This window comes from Stenella coeruleoalba, assembly GCF_951394435.1.
Source record: "Stenella coeruleoalba genome assembly, chromosome: 9".
NCBI classification, from domain to species: Eukaryota; Metazoa; Chordata; class Mammalia; order Artiodactyla; family Delphinidae; genus Stenella; species Stenella coeruleoalba.
In genome coordinates this window covers 70,714,725-70,736,831 of record NC_137155.1, presented here as the reverse complement: position 1 = coordinate 70,736,831, position 22,107 = coordinate 70,714,725, and the positions used below count along the sequence as shown (strand labels likewise).

Here is a 22,107-nt window from a genome sequence, read left to right as displayed (position 1 = left end):
GACACAGGAGGCTATGATTAGAAGGATGGCTGATAAAGCTAGAAATAGCTACTCAACTAAGCAATGAAGGGAAAGAGTAAAACAGGTCTTTTCCAAAGAGCTCTATGCCCCATCGTAAGAGATGGTGCAGTGAATTTAGCCTAACCCGCAGGCCTTAAATGTGTTGTTACAGCAATACGTGATGTTCACTATGGGGACACACTAGTTTACCTATGAACGTGACACTAGTGAGAATTGTCTAAGTGGATTTTGTGGGACTAACATGTCCAGACTTAGCTTTTGTCTTCATATCTTAAGAGTATTCTAGGAGATATGAAACCTAAGTGGGAATAAAGTTATGGGGTAGGAGTAATAGAAGTAGGAGAAGCCGGGTTGCCACCATTGTTGCCATCACTTAAGTGAGGCCAGATGCCCTGGGTTGAGGAAAGGGAGTTAGGAAGCAGTAAAGGAGGAGAAGTATGAACAGCATGAACCCAAGCTGAGAGTCCTGCCTTCTATGAGGGTGATGGTGAGGGGAAAGAGGGGCAAGTGGTGGAGGATGAAGGGAAGATGCTAATGACAAGCACGAGGAAGAAACACACGTAAGGCTTTCCTGTCCCCATCCAGTAAGTCCAGGACCACTTGTACAGGACTGCAGGCAGTCAAGGTTCCCTTTTGGCACCTTCAGAACTGTACCATGGAAAGGGGGGAAGCTGTGAAATGTGCTCCCAATTTGGACCAAATTCATGATGTCAGTCTTTGAATACTCCACGTCTAACATCATCATGTCTGAATGATCCTCTGAACGCCTTGGCCAGCGCTGTCAGTTTTATATCAACATATTTTATAGCTGGCAGCCTTAAGTATAGTACTTGGGCAAGTTGGCACTCGTAGTATGGAATTTTTCTGTCAAGCGATTCTGTCCTTGACAACCTTCTAAAGCTTATTTAGGGAGACAATGTTGCCCTGTTGTCCCTGCAAAACTTCTATATTTGTAAGTCCAGCACAGCCTCTGGCTAAGAGTAGAACTGACCTCATGATAAAGCCACAGAGGAAAACTTCTCATTTTCCTCCAATACATGTCTCCTTAAGCTGTTCGGAGTTATTGGCTGGTGTGAGGGTTGTTAATAGTAAACACCCTATTTGAGGAAAAGGGTACAATTTCTTTGCCATATATTTTAATCATCTCAGTGGATATTTTTTTGCCAGGTAATCTAGTGATTTCTCCTTCTTTTGTGTGTTCACATCACATTATCGTTTTTTGTTTGTTTGTTTGTTTTTGTTTTTTACCAATGGAGCCATGTTGGATATATGCATTGCCAATTATACTTTGGGGATAGAAATCTAATGATTGGACAGTTGTATAGAAGCACCACCTTCCGAATTATTGTCAAACGAAGCTGAATTTATTCATGCTCCAACCTGGGACAGGAGCTCTAAGTGCTGACAATGCATAGTGTGTGAGATCTGGGCCAAACACCAAAGGAACTCAAGGGTTCCTGCCTCCTAGTCCTGAAACCTACCAAGTTGTGTTACAAAAGTACTCTTGGTGTAGAGACAGCTGGTATTGATGTTACGGACAGTTTCAATGTGCTCATTTTAAAATAAGGTTTGTACACTGAGGTGTTACAGGTACCACCTATTGCCAAGTACATGCATTTTTCTCAGGCTTTATTCATTCAATCAATTGCAAATTACTGCTGTAAATATTTCTGATGGGAGGGGCGTTCCTCTAGTCATTTTACCTTGGACTGGCCCAGGGGTCACTTGTTCTCTGGTAGCTCCTCTCTATCACTTGTTGTGAGCGTCTGCTGCATCATTTCCTCCAGTGACATTTCCTCTTTGCAATTTCCATTCCTTTCACATGAGCAGCTGTCAAGCTTTTGCCCACTTAGCACCTGCGATCCATGAATCTCAACTGCTATTTTTAAACTTTTATTTTCATAGAGTTTCATATGTGTGTGTATATATATACATACACACACACATATATGAAATATATGTATATATATATAATTTTTATTGTGGTAAAATATACATAACATAAAGTTTACCATCTTACCAATTTTTAAGTGTACAGTCCAGTGGCATTAAGTACATTTAGTGTTGTGTGACTACCACCACTCTTCCCATTTTCCATTTCCAGAACTTTTTCATCCTCCCAGACAGAAACTCCATACCCATTAACCAGTAACTCCTCTTCCCCACGTCCCTCCCTGCAGCCCCTGGAAGTACTCTACTTTCTGTTCAAACCATATTTTATGTATTTACTCGATAGAAAGAAAGGGGATCTGCCCCTCACTCACAGGTGGATTGGCAGCGAGGGCCAGACACCGGCCTGGGAAAGAACACATGACACAGGGTTACTTGACCCAGACCCTGTCTTCCTCCTCGTGTTCCTCTTTCCAGCCCCTCTGCTCAGAAAGCTGGGACCCTGGTACTGCCCTGGACCAGGACTAGAATATTCTACTCAAACCCACATTCCCTCTCCCCTGGGCCACTCTCCAAGGCCACTCAAATTCCCATTTCCATCGACAGAAGATAAGGATGAAATAACCCATTCCACAGCGTGGAGAGCTTACTGAGCGAAGCACATGAACCATCCAGGGTGTTTGCGTTTTGAGGAGAACATGTATGAGCACAAAGCAAAGTGCTGCACCCTCAGGACACACACTAGGGCCTGAGAAAGTGTTTGGAGCTGTCCAAATCACGCAAAAACAAATCACTTCCGTGTCGATAGCTTTGGAGTGCTATTTCCACGAGCAATACTATAGATGGGGGAGGTTGAGGGGTACGCGGAGTGAAAAATCAGAATTCCTGTCATGGGTGGGGTGAGGGAGGGGATCACAGGTGTAAACGGAAACTTTTTTGTGTTGACAGCCGTGATAGTCACTTACATCTCCTTCCTGCCAAGCAGTCCCGCTTCCCTCCTCCAGTCACACTACATCCTAAAGAGAAAAATGCAGATTTCAAAAATCTCCTTAGGTAAAATGTAGAATAATACCTATGTAATGACAGTATTTTTCCTGAAATACTGTAGGATATCACATACATGTATTTTATATGTATAGTAGATGGTTTCCCATAAAGAAAAGCAAAGGACAGGATTTGGGTGCTTCAGAGGTACGGCAAACACCAGCTAGAAGACCTGAGCTACTGCAAAGCTTTGACTGTCAAAGACAATAAACCTTTAAAGCCAGGCTTCATGGGAAGGAAAGGGAAAGAGAATTTTCTGCATTCTTTTGGCATAATAAAGACCAGGCCAAAAAATTAAATCACAGTATTTTCCATAAATTTAGGGAAGATAATTCTTTTGCCCAGAAAGGCCTCTGGCCATGCTACCCTAAGGGGAGGAAGAAGGAAGGAGAGCCCAAAGCTGGCCCTAGCCTGTCCTGAGTTGAACTGTCCCCTGAGAAAGGGGAGAGAGGGAGAACGCACAGAGGTCAGGGCCAAGGTGCTGCTTCCCCCCCGACCCCCACCCAGGAGCGGGTGGAGGGAGCTTTAGAACAGTGTCAGCAAGAGAAACATCATGTGAGTCACAAATGCCAGCTACCTCTGTGCTTTCAAACTTTCTAGTTGCCACACGAGAAAGCAAAAAGAAACAAGTGAAATTAATGTAAATAATACATTTCATTTAACCCAACCTAGCCAAAATATTATTACTTCAACATATAATCAACATAAAATTACTAACAAGATAGTTGCCATTTTTTTAATATTGTCATTGAAATCTGATGTGTATCCTTCATATGCAGGACATCTCAATTCATACCGGCTGTGTTTCAACTATTCAATGGGTGCAGGTGGCCCGTGACTGTCATGTTGGATAGCACAGCTTAGAAGATCGTAAGATACACATGCAAAGTACCAATCCTCAGTTTGTTTCCATGACCTAAATGACACAGCATTGGGAGTGGGAAGCTGGCCAAGGGAGGAGAAGAAAACGAGTCCTAGGCAATGCTACAGCCTCTCCTGTCATCTCCACCAAGGCTTGCCAGTAGCTTCTAGAGGATCCTGAAGTTGCCCTGCCCGGGACCAGATATAGACTTACTGGTGTTAGAAGTAGACTCAAAGAGTTTGGGCCTGGAACAAGAGGGTATTAAGGGTTGTGGTTCCAAGATCAGGACAAATGTTTAAGGTCACAGGCAGACAAGAGCAGTCCCACTTCAGCAAGAAAGACCACAGAGGATCCAGAAGCTAAGCCCCACCATGGCTCTGCATTCATTCATTTATTCAGCAAATATGGATTCAGGGTCTGCTCTGTAAAAGCCACTGATCCTGGTATTGGGCAGACAGTTGAAAAAAATAATCTAAAAATCTGTTCCCTTATGGAAATTACATTCTAGTTGGGGAAGAAAAAACTGAAAAGAAAAAATAAGCAAAATATATAGCGTGTTAGATAATGATGAGGACTATGGGAAAAGATAAAAAATAAAGCAGGATGGGGAAAGGGGAGTGGGGAAATAAATACGTAGTTTTAAATTAAGATGTCAGGAAGTAGCTGGACAAGAGAATGAGAAACCTTAGAGACTGAACGTTTTTCTTATTTTTTTTTTTTCTTTTCTTGCCACCCATGGTGGAGGCGAGGTAGAGAGCTGAGGTCTCAAAACAGGGATCAGAACAGTTAGGAGAAATAAATTGCCTAATATTTGGTATATCTGTATACAGTGTGATTAAATTGGCTTCTTAAATTCATATGTATTTATGTGGAAAAGACTGATAGCATATATTACAAACTATTAACTGTGCTTCTCTTTGGGGATTATGGTGAACTTATTTTCATTGTACTTTTCCCCATTTTCCTGATTTTCTACAATCAGCACAGCCTACTTTAATCAGGAGAGGTAAAAAAAGCCCTCAAAAACATTGTTTATGAAAAAAAGGAACAAAAATAAAGCCAGCTTCTTTTGCCGTCTAATAATACTGGTATAACTGAGGTATTTAACCATAGTGTGAACTTCTGAGTTCCGTGTACCAAGTTCCGTTTCTGTGTTCTCTCAGTAACAGACACTGTAGCTCTCCTTTCTTTAGATTTTTAGCCACTTTTGTTTTGTTTAGTCCACATGTCTACATTTGTTGAACTTGAATCTTCCCATTGTGTTTTTCTGATATTCAGCATCTAGCATCTTATTATGCTGACAGCATCTTTTGAGAAATGCTGGCAGGTGTGGGCTGTGATGCTCACTCACCGCCCCATGCACCATAGATCATCAGTTGTGACACCTATCCCAGTCTGCTCCACCTCCAGACTTGGTGTGCTTTCTTCTGGAAACTCCTTGTGTGGATAAAATCCCCAAAGACATTCTGAGAAACTGCCATGTGGAATGTTGAATGTTGTCAGCACGCCGCTTTATACTGATTTATCTGCAAGTTCCATCACTGGCACCAAACAGATCCCACTGAGAGCCAGCCCAGGGAGTTCTTTTAACTCTTTGAGAGAGAAGAGGTATGCAAACTGAAATAACCAGAAAGGCCATTCCTTTAAAGTGATACCACTTGATGTTAAGAGAACATCTTGATCTCCATCAAACCTCTGAGAACAACACAAATATTCTGATGAAGGTATAAGCTTGGACTGACATCCTATTAACCTGTTGATCTTTACATTAACCTTGTACACATGATTTTCAAAGGCTCATTTCATTATCCATGTTGAAAATATGGAAGATGTATATAGCTAGAGTGTAGCTAATATTTTAATAAGAACTTTAATATTATAAGATACTGATAATCTACACTTTCGAAAACAACAATGAATATTTTGCAGAAGTGTTTGTCTTTTTTTAAAGTTTCTTTTAATGAGAACACTAATGTACGACCAAGAATAACATATTTTGAAAAACTGAGAAATACAATGTGAGTGGCTCAGGGGGGTTTAAAACCCTAAAGTGTTTCACTATCCTTTTTGCCTTTCAGGGCTTTATACCAAGGGAGCTCAGACACAGGAAACATTTGTCAAATGGGAAACAAATTACCACTTTAATAAATAAGGACAGAATGCAAGGCTCTGAAAATTTATCCTAAGATTCAATTAGGAGACCTCATTGAAGCTTCCTAGTTTGTTTTTCTATTCCTAAGCTACATTTGCCAGAAAACTTTCAGCAGATTGTGAGTCCACTTACCACGAGACAGAACGGGTAGGCAGTAAAAAATTAAGTGTTAAGTGTATACAAACTTTGAATAACACAATTAACAAACTAAGCAGTACACTGATATAATGGGTGTATATAGGATGCTACATTCAACAATGACAGAACAAACTTTTCAAGTGTAAATACAGCATGTGACAAAATTTACAATATACTTTATAATTAAAACTTTTCAAAATTTTTCAGATTGATTTAAAACACTCAAGAGTATCTTCTCTGAACACAGTGGACTTACACCCGAAACTTACAACAGAAATATACCTAGAAAAATCTCCAATTATAGAAAATTAAGCTTTTCACAAAACTGAATATCCATTCATGATTAAAAACAAAACTAAACTTTAAAAACTTTAAAACCTGGAAATAGGAAGAAATTTTCTTCAACTGATTAAACAGTATGTTTAAAAACACCTATTGCAAGCATCCTAAGTTATTATTTAAAGCTTTCCTTCTGAGGTTGGGAATGAGATAAGAAAATCTATTGTCAATACTGTCCCAGCATTCTTAGTCAATTCATAAATAAAAAACCTTTTCCCAAGAACTGAAACCATTAATATACAAAAACAAATTCTATTTCTATATGCCAGGATAACAGACACATTATAATTTTAAAACAATACCATTTATTTCTGGGCTTTCTATCCTGTTCCACTGATCTGTATTTCTATTTTTGTGCCAGTACCATACTGTTTTGATTACTGTAGCTTTGTAGTATAGTCTGAAGCCTGGGAGCCTGATTCCTCCAGCTCGATTTTAATTTTGCAAGTTTGCTTAAGAATGACACTAGAACATTCTCTAACACCATACACAAAAATAAATGTAAAATGGATTAAAGACCTAAATGTGGGCTTCCCTGGTGGTGCAGTGGTTGAGAGTCCGCCTGCCGATGCAGGGGACACGGGTTCATGCCCCGGTCCAGGAAGATTTTGGATGGAAGGACATTCCATCCAAAAACAACAGAATGCACTTCTCAAGTGCTCATGGAACATTTTCCAGGACAGATCATATCCTGGGTCACAAAGCAAGCCTTGGTAAACTTAAGAAAACTGAAATCATATCAAGTATCTTCTCTGACCACAACGCTATGAGACTAGATATCAATTACAGGAAAAAATCTGTAAGAAGTACATACACATGGAGGCTAAACAATACACTACTAAATAACTAAGAGATCACTGAAGAAATCAAAGAGGAAATCAAAAAATACCTAGAAACAAATGAAAATGAAAATATGATGACCCGGGCTTCCCTGGTGGTGCAGTGGTTGAGAGTCCGCCTGCCAATGCAGGGGACACGGGTTCGTGCCCCGGTCCGCGAAGATCCCACATGCCACGGAACGGCTAGGCCCATGAGCCATGGCCGCTGAGCCTGCACGTCCGAGGCCTGTGCTCTGAAACGGGACAGGACACAACAGTGACAGGCCCACGTACCAGAAAAAAAAGAAGACCTAAATGTAAGATCAGATACTGTAAAACTCTTAGAGGGGCAGAAGGGGAGAGGCATCATGTTGAAAGGAGGGCCTCTGGAGTGTGGAGTTCCGCAGTTTGGAGCCATGTGGCTGACAGGGTTTTGGTGCTCCAGCCGGGTGTCAGGCCTGAGCCTCTGAGGTGGGAGAGTTAAGTTCAGGACACTGCTACACCAGAGATCTCCTGGCCCCACGTAACATCAAACAGCAAAAGCTCTCTCAGAGATCTCCATTTCAACACTAAGACCCAGCTCCACTCAATGACCAGCAAGCTACAGTGCTGGACACCCTATGGTAAACAACTAGCAAGACAGAAACACAAACCCACCCATTAGCACAGAGGCTGTCGAAAACTATAATAAGTTAACAGACATCCCCAAACACACCACCGAACGAGGTCCTGCCCACCAGAAAAACAAGATCCAGCCTCATCCACCAGAACACAGGCACCAGTCCACTCCACCACAAAGCCTACACAACCCACTGAACCAACCTTACCCACTGGGGGAAGACACCAAAAACAACAGGAACTACAAACAGGCAGTCTGAGAAAAGGAGACCCCCAAACACAGTAAGTTAAGCAAAATAAGACAGAGAAACACACAGCAGATGAAGGAGCAAGGTAAAAACCCACCAGACCAAACAAATGAGAAGGAAATAGGCAGTCTACTTGATACAGAATTCAGAATAATGATAGTAAAGATGATCCAAAACCTTGGAAACACATGGAGAAAAAAAGAAACGTTTAGCAAGGACCTACAAGAACTAAAGAGCAAACAATGATGAACAACACAGTAAATGAAATGAAAAATTCTTGAGAAGGAATCAATAGCAGAATAACTGAGGCAGAAGAATGGATAAGTGACCTGGAAGATAAAATGGTGGAATTAACTACTGCAGAGCAGAAAAAAGAAAAAACAATGAAAGGAATTGAGGACAGCCTCAGAGATGTCTGGGACAACATTAAACGCACCAACATTCAAATTATAGGGGTCCGAAGAAGAGGAGAAAAAAACAAGGGACTTAAGAAAATATTTGAAGACATTATAGTTGAAAATTTCCTTAATATGGGAAAGGAAATAGTCAATCAAGTCCATGAAGCACAGAGAGTCCCATTCAGGATAAATCCAAGGAACACACCAAGATACATATTAAGCAAATTATCAAAAATTAAATACAGGGCTTCCCTGATGGTGCAGTGGTTGAGAGTCTGCCTGCTGATGCAGGGGACGTGGGTTCGTGCCCCGGTCCGGGAGGATCCCACATGCCGCGGAGCGGCTGGGCCCGTGAGCCATGGCCGCTGAGCCTGCGCGTCCGGAGCCTGTGCTCCGCAACAGGAGAGGCCACAACAGTGAGAGGCCTGCATACCGCAAAAAAAAAAAAAAAAAATTAAATACAAAGAAAAAATATTAAAAGCAGGAAGGGAAAAGCAACAAATAACATACAAGGGAATGCTCATAAGGTTAACAGCTGATCTTTCAGCAGAAACTCTGCAAGTCAGAAGGGAGTGGCAGGACATATTTAAAGTGATGAAAGAGGAAAACCTACAGCCAAGATTACTCTACCCAGCAAGGATCTCATTCAGATTTGACAGAGAATTTAAAACCTTTACAGACAAGCAAAAGCTAAGACAATTCAGCACCACCAAACCAGCTCTACAACAAATGCTAAAGGAACTTCTCTAGGCAGGAAACACAAAAGAAGGAAAAGACCTACAATAACAAATCCAAAACAATTAAGAAAAGGGTAATAGGAACACACATATCGATAACTACCTTAAAATGTAAATGTTTAAATGCTCCAACCAAAAGACACAGATTTGCTAAATGGATACAAAAACAAGACCCATATATATGCTGTCTACAAGAGACCCACTTCAGACCTAGGGACACATACAGACTGAAAGGGAGGGAATGGAAAAAGATATTCCATGCAAATGGAAATCAAAAGAAAACTGGAGTAGCAATTCTCATAGCAGATAAAATAGACTTTAAAATGAAGACTATTACAAGAGACAAAGAAGGACACTACATAGTGATGAAGGGATCAATCCAAGAATATATAACAATTTTAAATATTTATGCACCCAACATAGCAACACCTCAATACATAAGGCAAATGCTAACAGCCAGAAAAGGGAAAATTGACAGTAACACAATCATAGTAGGGGACTTTAACACCCCACGTTCACCAATGGACAGATCATCTAAAATGAAAATAAATAAGCAAACACAAGCTTTAAATGATACATTAAATGAGATGGACTTAACTGATACTTATAGGTCATTCCATCCAAAAACAACAGAATGTACTTCTCAAGTGCTCATGGAACATTCCCCAGGATAGATCATATCCTGGGTCACAAATCAAGCTTTGGTAAGCTTAAGAAAACTGAAATCATATCAAGTATCTTCTCTGACCACAACACCATGAGACTAGATATCAATTACAGGAAAAAATCTGTAAGAAGTACATACACATGGAGGCTAAACAATACACTACTAAATAACTAAGAGATCACTGAAGAAATCAAAGAGGAAATCAAAAAATACCTAGAAACAAATGACAATGAAAAAAAGACGACCTGGGCTTCCCTGGTGGCACAGTGGTTGAGAGTACACCTGCCAATGCAGGGGACATGGGTTCGTGCCCCGGTCTGGGAAGATCCCACATGTCGTGGAGTGGCTAGGCCCATGAGGCATGGCTGCTGAGCCTGTACGTCCGACGCCTGTGCTCCGCAACGGGAGACACCACAACAGTGACAGGTCCGTGTATGGAAAAAAAAACAAAACAAAACGATGACCCCAAACCTATGGGATGCAGCAAAAGCAGTTCTAAGAGGGAAGTTTATAGCAATACAATCCTACCTCAAGAAACAAGAAACATCTCAAATAACTAACCTAACCTTACACCTAAAGCAATTAGAAAAAGAAGAACAAAAATGCCCAAAGTTAGCAGAAGGAAAGAAATCATAAAGATCAGATCAGAAATAAATGAAAAACAAATGAAGGAAATGATAGCAAAGATCTAAAACTAAAAGCTGGTTCTTTGAGAAGATAAAAGAAATTAATAAACCACTAGTCAGACTCAAGAAAAAAAGGGAGAAGACTCAAATCAATAGAATTAGAAATAAAAAAGGAGAAGTAACAACTGACACTGCAGAAATACAAAGGATTGCAAGAAATTACTACAAGCAACTATATACCAATAAAATGGACAACCTGGGAGAAATGGACAAATTCTTAGAAAAGCACAACCTTCCAAGACTGAACCAGAAGAAATAGCAAATATAAACAGACCAATCACAAGCACTGAAATTGAAACTGTGATTTAAAATCTTCCAACAAACAAAAGCCCAGGACTGGATGGCTTCACAGGTGAATTCTATCAAACATTTAGAGAAGAGCTAACACCTATCCTTCTCGAACTCTTACAAAATATAGCAGAGGGTGGAATGCTCCCAAACTCATTCTATGAGGCCATCATCACCCTGATACCAAAACCCGACAAAGATGTCACAAAAAAAGAAAACTACAAACCAATATCACTGATGAACATAGATGCGAAAATCCTCAACAAAATACTAGCAAACAGAATCCAACAGCACATTTAAAGGGTAATATACCATGACCAAGTGGGGTTTATCCAAGGAATGCAAGGATTCCTCAACATATGCAAATGAATCAATGTGATACACTATATTAACAAACTGAAGGAGAAAAACCATATGATCAAGTCAATAGATGCAGAAAAGGTTGTTGACAAAATTCAACACCCATTTATGGTAAAAAGCCTCCAGAAAGTAGGCATAGAGAGAACTTACCTCAAAATAATAAAGGCCAAATATGACAAACCCACAGGCAATACCACTCTAAATGGTGAAAAACTGAAACCATTTCCACTAAGATCAGGAACAAGACAAGGTTGCCCACTCTTACCACTATTGTTCAACATAGTTTTGGAAGATTTAGCCATAGCAATCAGAGAAGAAAAAGAAATAAAAGGAATCCAGATCAGAAAAGAAGAAGTAAAGCGGTCACTGTTTGCAGATAACATGATACTATACATAGAGAATCCCAAAGATGCTATCAGAAAACTACTAGAGCTAATCAGTGAATTTGGTAAAGTAGCAGGATACAAAATTAATGCACAGATATCTCTTGCATTCCTATACACTAATGATGAAAAATCTGAAAGAAAAATTAAGGAAACACTCCCATTTACCACTGCAACAAAAAGAATAAAATACCTAGGAATAAACCTACCTAAGGAGACAGAAGACCTGTATGCAGAAAACTATAAGACACTGATGAAAGAAATTAAAGGTATACAAGCAGATGGAGAGATATACCATGTTCTTGGATTGGAAGAATCAACATTGTGAAAATGACTATACTACCCAAAGGAATCTACAGATTCAATGCAATCCCTATCAAACTACCATTGGCATTTTTCACAGAACTAGAACAAAAAATTTCACAATTTGTATGGAAACACAAAAGACCCCGAATAACCAAAGCAAACTTGAGAAAGAAAAATGGAGCTGGAGGAATCAGGCTCCTGGACTTCAGACTATACTACAATGCTACAGTAATCAAGACAGTATGTTACTGGCACAAAAACAGAAATATAGATCAATGGAACAGGATAGAAAGCCCAGAGATAAACCCACACACCTATGGTCACCTTAGCTTTGATAAAGGAGGCAAGAATATAAAATGGAGAAAAGACAGCCTCTCAATAATGGTGCTAGGAAAATTGGACCGGTACATGGAAAAGAATGAAATTAGAACACTGCCTAACACCACACACACACACACACACAAAAAAAACTCAAAATGGATTAAAGACCTAAATATAAGGCCAGACACTATCAAACTCTTAGAGGAAAACATATGCAGAACACTTTTTGACATAAATCACAGCAGTATCTTTTTGGATCCACCACCTAGAGTAATGAAAATAAAAACAAAAATAAACAAATGGGACCTAATTAAACTCAAAAGCTTTTGCACAGCAAAGGAAACAATAAACAAAACTAAAAAGTCCACAGAATGGGAGAAAATACTGTGAATAAATGATGCGACCTACATTGGATTAATCTCCAAAATATACAAACAGCTCATGCAGCTCAATATTACAAAAAAAAACCCCAACCCAATCAAAAAATGGGCATAAGATCTAAACAGACTTCTCCAAAGAAGATATAAATATGGCCAAAAAGCACATGAAAAGATGTTCAACATCGCTAATTATTAGAGAAATGAAAATCAAAACCACAATGAGATATCACCTCACACCTTTCAGAATGGCCATCATCAAAAAGTCTACAAACAATAAATGCTTGAGAGGGTGTGGAGAAAAGGGAATCCTCCTACACTGCTGGTGGGAATGTAAATTTGTACAACCATTATGGAGAAAGGTAGGGAAGTTCCCTAAAAAACTAAAAATAAAACTTTCATATCATCCAGCAATCCCACTCCTGGGCATATATCCAGAGAAAAACATAATTCGAAAAGATACATGCACCGCAAAGTTCATAGGAGCATATTTACAATAGCCAAGACATGCAAGCATATGTCCACCAACAGAGGAATCGATAAAGAAGATGTGGTACATGTATGCAATGGAAGGTTACTCAGCCATAAAAAAGAATGAAATAATGCCATTTGCAGCAACATGGATCCAACTAGAGATTACATACTAAGTGAAGTAAGTCAGACAGAGAAAGACAAATATCATATGATATCACTTATATGTAGAATCTTAAAAAATGATACAAATAAACTTATTTACAAAACAGAAACAGACTCACATACTTTGAAAACAAATTTATGGTTACCAAAGGGGAAAGATGTTGGGGGGAGGGATAAATTAGGAGTTTGGGATTAACATATATTTACTACTATATATAAAATAGATAATCAATAAGGACCTACTGTATAGCACAGGGAAGTCTACTCAATATTCTATAATAACCTATATGGAAAAAGAATCAGAAAAAAGAATGGATACATGTATGTGTATAACTGAATCACTGTGCTGTACACCTGAAAGTAACACAACATTGTAAATCAACTATACTCCAATATAAAATAAAAAAGTAAAAAGTAAAATAATGCCATTTTAAATAGTAACAAAAAACCCCACCAAATTTCCAGGAATATATCTAAGAAAAATCAAAACATCTACAAAGACAACCACAGAACATTACTGAATAAAATTAAAGGAGATCTAATTAATGGAATTGTATGAATTTTCATGTTAGAAGACTTATTATAAAAATTTTAATTTCTCCCATGCTGAAATATAGATTCAACTTAGTCCTAATAGAAAAAGTCCTAGCAACATTTTGTGTGTGTCAATGAGGTGATTTTTACATTTATATGGGAATGAGTGGGACTAGGACAACCAACACAATTATGAACAAAAAATAATAAAGTTAGAGACCTTGTAATACCAAAAATCAAGACTTATGTCGCTGCAATAGGGGAGCAGTATGAAAAAGGCAGAAGCTTAGACAAATTTACCATGGAACAGAATGCAGGCTCTAACAGTGTATCTGTCCAAATTTAGTCACTGATTCATATGCTGCAGTGAGAGAAAGAAGGGTCTTTTTAAATAAGTGGTACTGGGTCACTGGATATCCATATGGAAAAGAAACAAATCTGGATTCCTCCCTGGCTCGCATCATGGTCAAGAATAAATTACACACAAAACTACACATTTTGAGGCTCTGAATGTGAAAGGTAAGACAATGAAATTTCTCGAAGACGATATGAGTTTATCTTTCTGAACTTGGAGAGGCAGAGATTTCTTAAAGTGCACACAAAAAAATCACTAACTATAAAGCAAAAAACCTGATAAGCTAGACAATATTAAAATTCACATTTTCTAGTTATTGAAAGGAGAAAAATGCAAGCCATAAAGTGAAAGAAGTTACATGTGATAACAATGTTCAATGAAAGACAATATAGTTTTCAAATAGCAGTAATTGTGCCTCGGATAAACCTCACTGGCTACGACACTGCCATTGGGCAAAACTTGAAAGAAAGTATAAAGAACAAATGGAACAGGACAGAAGGCCCAGAGATAAACCCACACACATATGGTCACCTAATCTATGACAAAGGAGGCAAGGATATACAATGGAGAAAAGACAGTCTCTTCAGTAAGTGGTGCTGGGAAACCTGGACAGCTACATGTAAAAGAATGAAATTAGAACACTCCCTAACACCATACACAAAAATAAACTCAAAATGGATTAAAGACCTAAATGTAAGACCGGACACTGTAAAACTCTTAGAGGAAAACATAGGAAGAACACTCTGACAAAAATCACAGCAAGATCTTTTTTGACCCACCTCCTAGAGTAATGAAGATAAAAACAAAAATAAACAAATGGGACCTAATGAAACTTCAAAGCTTTTGCACAGCAAAGAAAACCATAAATGAACTGAAAAGACAACCCTCAGAATGGGACAAAATATTGTGAACAAATCATGCAACCCACAAGGGATTAATCTCCAAAATATACAAGCAGCTCATGCAGCTCAATATCAAAAACAAAACAACCCAATCCAACAATGGGCAGAAGACCTAAATAGACATTTCTCCAAAGAAGACATAGAGGTGGCCAAGAAACACATGAAAAGATGCTCAATGTCACTAATCATTAGAGAAATGCAAATCAAAACTACAATGAGGTATCACCTCACACCAGTCAGAATGGCCATCATCAAAAAATCTACAAACAATAAATGCTGGAGAGGGTGTGGAAAAAAGGGAACCCTCTTGCACTGTTGGTGGGAATGTAAATTGATACAGCCACTATGGAGAACAGTATGGAGGTTCCTTAAAAAACTAAAAATAGAACTATCATACGACCCAGCAATCCCACTACTGGGTATATACCCTGAGAAAACCATAATTCAAAAACAGTCATGTACCAAAACGTTCACTGCAGCTCTATTTACAATATCCAGGACATGGAAGCAACCTAAGTGTCCATCAACATGAATGGATAAAGAAGATGTGGCACATATATTCAATGAAATATTATTCAGCCACAAAAAGAAACAAAATTGAGTTATTTGTAGCGAGGTGGATGGACCTAGAGTCTGTCATACAGAGTGAAGTAAGTCAGAAAGAGAAAAACAAATACCGGATGCTAACACATATATATGGAATCTAAGAAAAAATTAAAAAAAAAAAATGGTTCTGAAGAACCTAGGGGCAGGACAGGAATAAAGACACAGATATAGAGAATGGACTTGAGGACACGGTGGGGGGAAGGGCAAGCTGGGACAAAGTGAGAGAGTGGCATGGATATATATACACTACCAAATGTAAAATAGATAGCTAGTGGGAAGCAGCCGCATAGCAAAGAGAGATCAACTCGGTGCTTTGTGACCACCTAGAGGGGTGGGATAGGGAGGGTGGGATGGAGAGGCAAGAGGGAGGGTATATGGGGATACATGTATATTTATAGCTGATTCAGTTTGTTATACAGCAGAAACTAACACAACATTGTAAAGCAATTATACTCCAATAAAGATGTTAAAAGAAAAAAATATATCAGTAACCAAAACACAAACTGATAACAATGCATCTTGGGGGTGTACTAACTAGAATTTATTTACCTGGTTCCTCTTAATGGCTATGTTTTTGTAATGCTCTGTTTTTATATGAAGTAATGCTGACATCAATATTCTTATTACACATGTAATTTGCACAAATGTTCCCCACACACCCATTTGTTATTTGACTTTGCTTGTGGAATATGTAAAGATCAATTGGTGGTCAAGTTTACCATTCATTTCTTTGATGGTTTCTGGACTTTTTACAGAAATGCTTCACAAGGACTCCACTCTGAAATCAAATAAAAATTTTTCATACATGTTTTTACCGAGTAAAAACAAGAGTAAACCAAAATAAGAATACTGCCTTTAACAGTCAATGGCTTTTTAGATTTTATTAAATATGATGTATATGACAGCAACAAAGTGATCTTCGTAATGCTTTGTATGTTTAATAATAACTTAGCTTTCATATATTTTCAGTAGTAGCTCATGCACTTAAGAGTTTATCTCCTATCATAAAACACTGTCTACTTCATATGTCTTCAGGCACATGGATCACTGGAGTCAAAGAGTTGCTGTTGAATGAACAGTCACAAAATTCTGAAGCAGTTTCGTTCCATCTTGGTGGTATTCGACTTTAAATAATGCTATTTTTCTATGTGATCTGGCTTTTCTATAAGGTGCATTTTTAACTTTGAGATTCCAAAAACTTTTACAAATACCATATTCTTTTTACTTCTATGGGAAGTCAGTTTCTCTCTTTTACATGGCAACCAGATCAATACCTCTCCCACCATGAAGTAAAAAAGAGAAAATGCATAAGCTCACAGTAATCATTTTTAAAAGACCACGTTAAGATAAAATTGAGCACGGTGATTCTCATGCACAACTCCCTTAACTTTACAATAGGTGTAGACTCACAAGACTCCTTTAAGCCTCCTGGCTTTCCCTACTCTTCGTCTGAAGAAAGAAGTCTGAAGATTCACAGGTGACTCAGGGCAAGTAGGAAGCCCAAGAATCCTACATGGCACCACCGCCCTGCAGGGAGAGGTGATCAGGTGAGCAACTGTGAATTCTCCTCATTTAACAAAACTTTTCCTCCTATGGTTCCAGACTTAGTGGTTTCAAAACTGCTCAATTAATAAGCCAGCTCCAGTCCACTTTTTTTTTTCTTATTTATGCTCTTACCATGTCTTGAAATGCTCTTGCTTCTTCACTGTTCTGTTGTTTGTGCAAATCCATCCTTCCTCCTAGGTCCAGGTTAAGTCACATTTCTGTTCTGCCATCTTTCACTTCTTGGCCTCCTGGATGCAAGATGCCTGAAGCGGAGATCATATGCTGAGGTCAATATCCAGAGGGAGTAAAAGCAGTAAAGGAACTTTCTCTTGAGGAAATCCTTTCCCCAAAACACCAGAACCACCCCCATCCCACTCCATCCTCAAGCCAACTTGGACTTGTACTTCTTCAACCCAAGTTGTTTTGTATTCCCAGGCCTCAGTGAACCAAAGGAACAAGGCAGGCTCAAGGGGCTAGGGATCCTTCATACCTCCCCTAAAAAGCGTGGCCACAAGGAGTATGGATACTTGAACAAACGAGAGTCCTCTTAGGAAGGAGGGGGGCCATGACTGTGCACAATCAACCTGGTTGGCTGCACTTCCCAACCAATCTGTAGGTGTGTCAGTGTCCGGAGCACCCCTCTCTTCAGGCTACTTTGGTGCTCCTACCCCCGCCCCAGCTTGGCACCTCTCCCTGGCTGCTAGGGCCTTGCTACACCTACTACACACCGCTAGAATCAGCATTTACACCTTGCTGCTGAATTGAATGGCAAATGACAGTTTTTCATCACACTTCTCAAGAACAGTAACTGAGTCTTTCCAGAGTTAATTAACCTACACAAGCCCATAAAGGGCCAGCAATAGACTTAATAGCAAGAATGTACCACTCCCCAGGAAAAGGGAAGATGGTGGAAGAGTAAGAAGCGGAGATCACCTTCCTCCCCACAGATACATCAGAAATACATATACACATGGAACAACTCCTACAGAACACCTACTGAATGCTGGCAGAAGACCTCAGACCTCCCAAAAAGTAAGAAACCCCCCCACGTACCTGGGTAAGGCAAAAGAAAAAAGAATAAACAGAGACAAAAGGATAGGGATGGGCCCTGCACCAGTGGGAGGGAGCTGTGAAGGAGGGAAGGTTTCTACACACTAGGAAGCCCCTTGGCGGACAGAGACTGCGAAGGGCGGAGGGGGGAAGCTTCGGGGCCACCGAGAAGAGCGCAGGAACAGGGGTGCGGAGGGTAAAGCGGAGAGATTCCCGCACAGAGGATCGGTGCCAACCAGCACTCACCAGTCCGAGAGGCTTGTCTGCTCACCCGCCGTGGCGGACGGGGGCTGGGAGCTGAGGCTCAGACTTCGGTCGGATCCCAGGGAGAGAACTGGGGTTGGCGGCGTGAACACAGCCTGAAAGGGTTAGTGCACCACGGCTAGCCGGGAGGGAGTCCGGGAAAAAGTCTGGACCTGCCTAAGAGGCAAAAGACTTTTTCTTCCCTCTGTTTCCTGGTGCGCGAGAAGAGGGGATTAAGAGCGCTGCTTGAAGGAGCTCCAGAGACGGGCGCGAGCCGCGGCTGCCAGCGCGGACCCCAGAGGCAGGCATGAGACACTAAGGCTGCCGCTGCAGCCACCAAGAAGCCTGTGTGCGAGCACAGGTCACTATCCACACCTCCCCTCCTGGGAGCCTGTGCAGCCCGCCACTGCCAGGGTCCCGTGATCCAGGGACAACTTCCCCGGGAGAACACAGGGTGCGCCTCAGGCTGGTGCAACGTCACACCGGCCTCTGCCGCCGGAGGCTCGCCCCGCATCCATACTGCTCCCTCCCCACGGCCTGAGTGAGCCAGAGCCTCCGAATCAGTGGCTCCTTTAACCCCATCCTGTCTGAGCGAAGAAAAGATGCCCTCAGGTGACCTACATGCAGAGGTGGGTCCAAATCAAAAGCTGAACCCCAGGAGCTGTGCGAACAAAGAAGAGAAAGGGAAATCTCTCCCAGCAGCCTCAGGAGCAGTGGATTAAATCTCCACAATCAACCTGATGTACCCTGCATCTGTGGAATACCTGAAATGATAACGAATCATCCCAAATTGAGGAGGTGGACTTTGAGAGCAAGATTTATGATTTTTTCCCCTTTTCCTCTTTTTGTGAGTGTGTATGTGTATGCTTCTGTGTGAGATTTTGTCTGTATAGCTTTGCTTTCACCATTTGTCCAAGGGTTCTGTCCAGCCGTGTTTTTGTTGTTTGTTTTTTTTACTTAAAAATTTTTTTTCTTAATTTTCATTTTTTATTTCAATAACTTTATTTTCTTTTAACTTACTTTATTTTATTCTCTTTCTTTCTTTCTTTCTTTGTTTCTTTCTTTCTACTTTTTCTCCCTTTTATTCCAAGCCGTGTGGATGAAAGGCTCTTGGTGCTCCAGCCAGGAGTCAGTGCTGTGCCTCTGAGGTGGGAGAGCCAACTTCAGGACACTGGTCCACAAGAGACCTCCCAGCTCCACGTATTATCAAACAGGGAAAATCTCCCAGAGATCTCCATCTCAACACCAACACCCAGCTTCACTCAACGACCAGCAAGCTACAGTGCTGGACATCCTATGCCAAACAACTAGCAAGACAGGAACACAACCCCACCCATTAGCAGAGAGGCTGCCTAAAATCATAATAAGTCCACAGACACCCCCAAACACATCACCAGACGTGGACCTGCCCACCAGAAAGACAAGATCCAGCCTCATCCACCAGAACACAGGCACTAGTCCCCTCCACCAGGAAGCCTACACAACCCACTGAACCAACTTTAGCCACTGGGGACAGACACCAAAAACAACGGGAACTATGAATCTGCAGCCTGCAAAAAGGAGACCCGAAACACAGTAAGATAAGAAAAATGAGAAGACAGAAAAACACACAGCAGATGAAGGAGCAAAGTAAAAACCCACTAGACCTAACAAATGAAGAGGAAATAGGCAGTCTACCTGAAAAAGAATTCAGAATAATGATAGTAAAGATGATCCAAAATCTTGGAAATTGAATACAGAGAATGCAAGAAACATTTAACAAGGACCTAGAAGAACTAAAGAGGAAAGAAGCAATGATAAACAACACAATAAATGAAATTAAAAATACTCTACAAGGTATCAATAGCAGAATAACTGAGGCAGAAGAACAGATAAGTGACCTGGAAGATAAAATAGTGGAAATAACTACTGCAGAGCAGAAGAAAGAAAAGGAATGAAAAGAACTGAGGACAGTCTCAGAGACCTCTGGGACATTAAATGCACCAACATTCGAATTATAGGGATCCCAGAAGAAGAAGAGAAAAAGAAAGGGACTGAGAAAATATTTGAAGAGATTATAGTTGAAAACTTCCCTAATATGGGAAAGGAAATAGTTAATCAAGTTCAGGAAGCACAGAGAGTCCCATACATGATAAATCCAAGGAGAAACACGCCAAGACATATTAATCAAACTATCAAAAATTAAATACAAAGAAAACATATTAAAAGCTGCAAGGGAAAAACAACAAATAACACACAAGGGAATCCCCACAAGGTTAACAACTGATCTTTCAGCAGAAACTCTGCAAGCCAGAAGGGACTGGCAGGACATATTTAAAGTGTGAAGGAGAAAAACCTACAACCAAGATTACTCTACTCAGCAAGGATCTCATTCAGATTTGATGGAGAAATTAAAACCTTTACAGACAAGCAAAAGCTGAGAGAGTTCAGCACCACCAAACCAGCTTTACTACAAATGCTAAAGGAACTTCTCTAGGCAAGAAACACAAGAGAAGGAAAAGACCTACAATAACAAACCCAAAACAATTAAGAAAATGGGAATAGGAACATACATATCGATAATTACCTTAAATGTAAATGGACTAAACGCTCCCACCAAAAGACACAGATTGGCTGAATGGATACAAGACCCATATATGTGCTGTCTACAAGAAACCCACTTCAGATCTAGGGACACATACAGACTACAGTGAGGGGATGGAAAAAGATATTCCATGCAAATGGAAATAAGAAGAAAGCTGGAGTAGCAATTCTCATATCAGACAAAATAGACTTTAAAATAAGGACTATTAAAAGAGAGAAAGAAGGACACTACATCATGATCAAGGGATCAATCCAAGAAGAAGATATAACAATTGTAAATATGCACCCAACATAGGAGCACCTCAATACATAAGGCAAATACTAACAGCCAGAAAAGGGGAAATCGACAGTAACATACTCATAGTAGGGGACTTTAACACCCCACTTTCACCAATGGACAGATCATCCAAAATGAAAATAAAGAAGAAAACACGAGCTTTAAATGATCCATTAAACAAGATGGACTTAATTGATATTTATAGGACATTCCATCCAAAAAACAACAGAATACACATTTTTCTCAAGTGCTCATGGAACATTCTCCAGGATAGATCATACCTTAGGTCACAAATCAAGCCTTGGTAAACTTAAGAAAATTGAAATTCTATCAAGTATCTTTTCTGACCACAACACTATGAGACTAGATATCAATTACAGGAAAAGATGTGTAAAAAATACAAACACATGGAGGCTAAACAATACACTACTTAATAACAAAGTGATCACTGAAGAAATCAAAGAGGAAAAAAAAATAACTAGAAACAAATGACAATGGAGACACGACGACCTAAAACCTATGGGATGCAGCAAAAGCAGTTCTAAGAGGGAAGTTTATAGCAATACAATCCTACCTCAAGAAACAAGAAATATCTCAAATAAACAACCTAACCTTACACCTAAAGCAATTAGAAAAAGAAGAACAAAAAACCCTCAAAGTTAGCATAAGGAAAGAAATCATAAAGATCAGAAATAAATGAAAAACAAATGAAGGAAATGATAG

The 22,107-nt window shown here is 39.9% G+C and overlaps 1 long non-coding RNA gene across 1 annotated transcript in view; it reads right to left on the bottom strand.

Annotated features, from left to right (window-relative positions):
- The window catches only part of LOC307192096, a 54,074-nt gene extending 36,467 nt beyond the window's left edge, over positions 1-17,607 (bottom strand). Inside the window, exon 1 of the long non-coding RNA XR_013829964.1 lies at positions 17,364-17,607. This is a non-coding gene — a long non-coding RNA (uncharacterized lncRNA). The remainder of the gene's footprint in view (positions 1-17,363) is intronic.
- Positions 17,608-22,107: the final 4,500 nt, after the last annotated feature.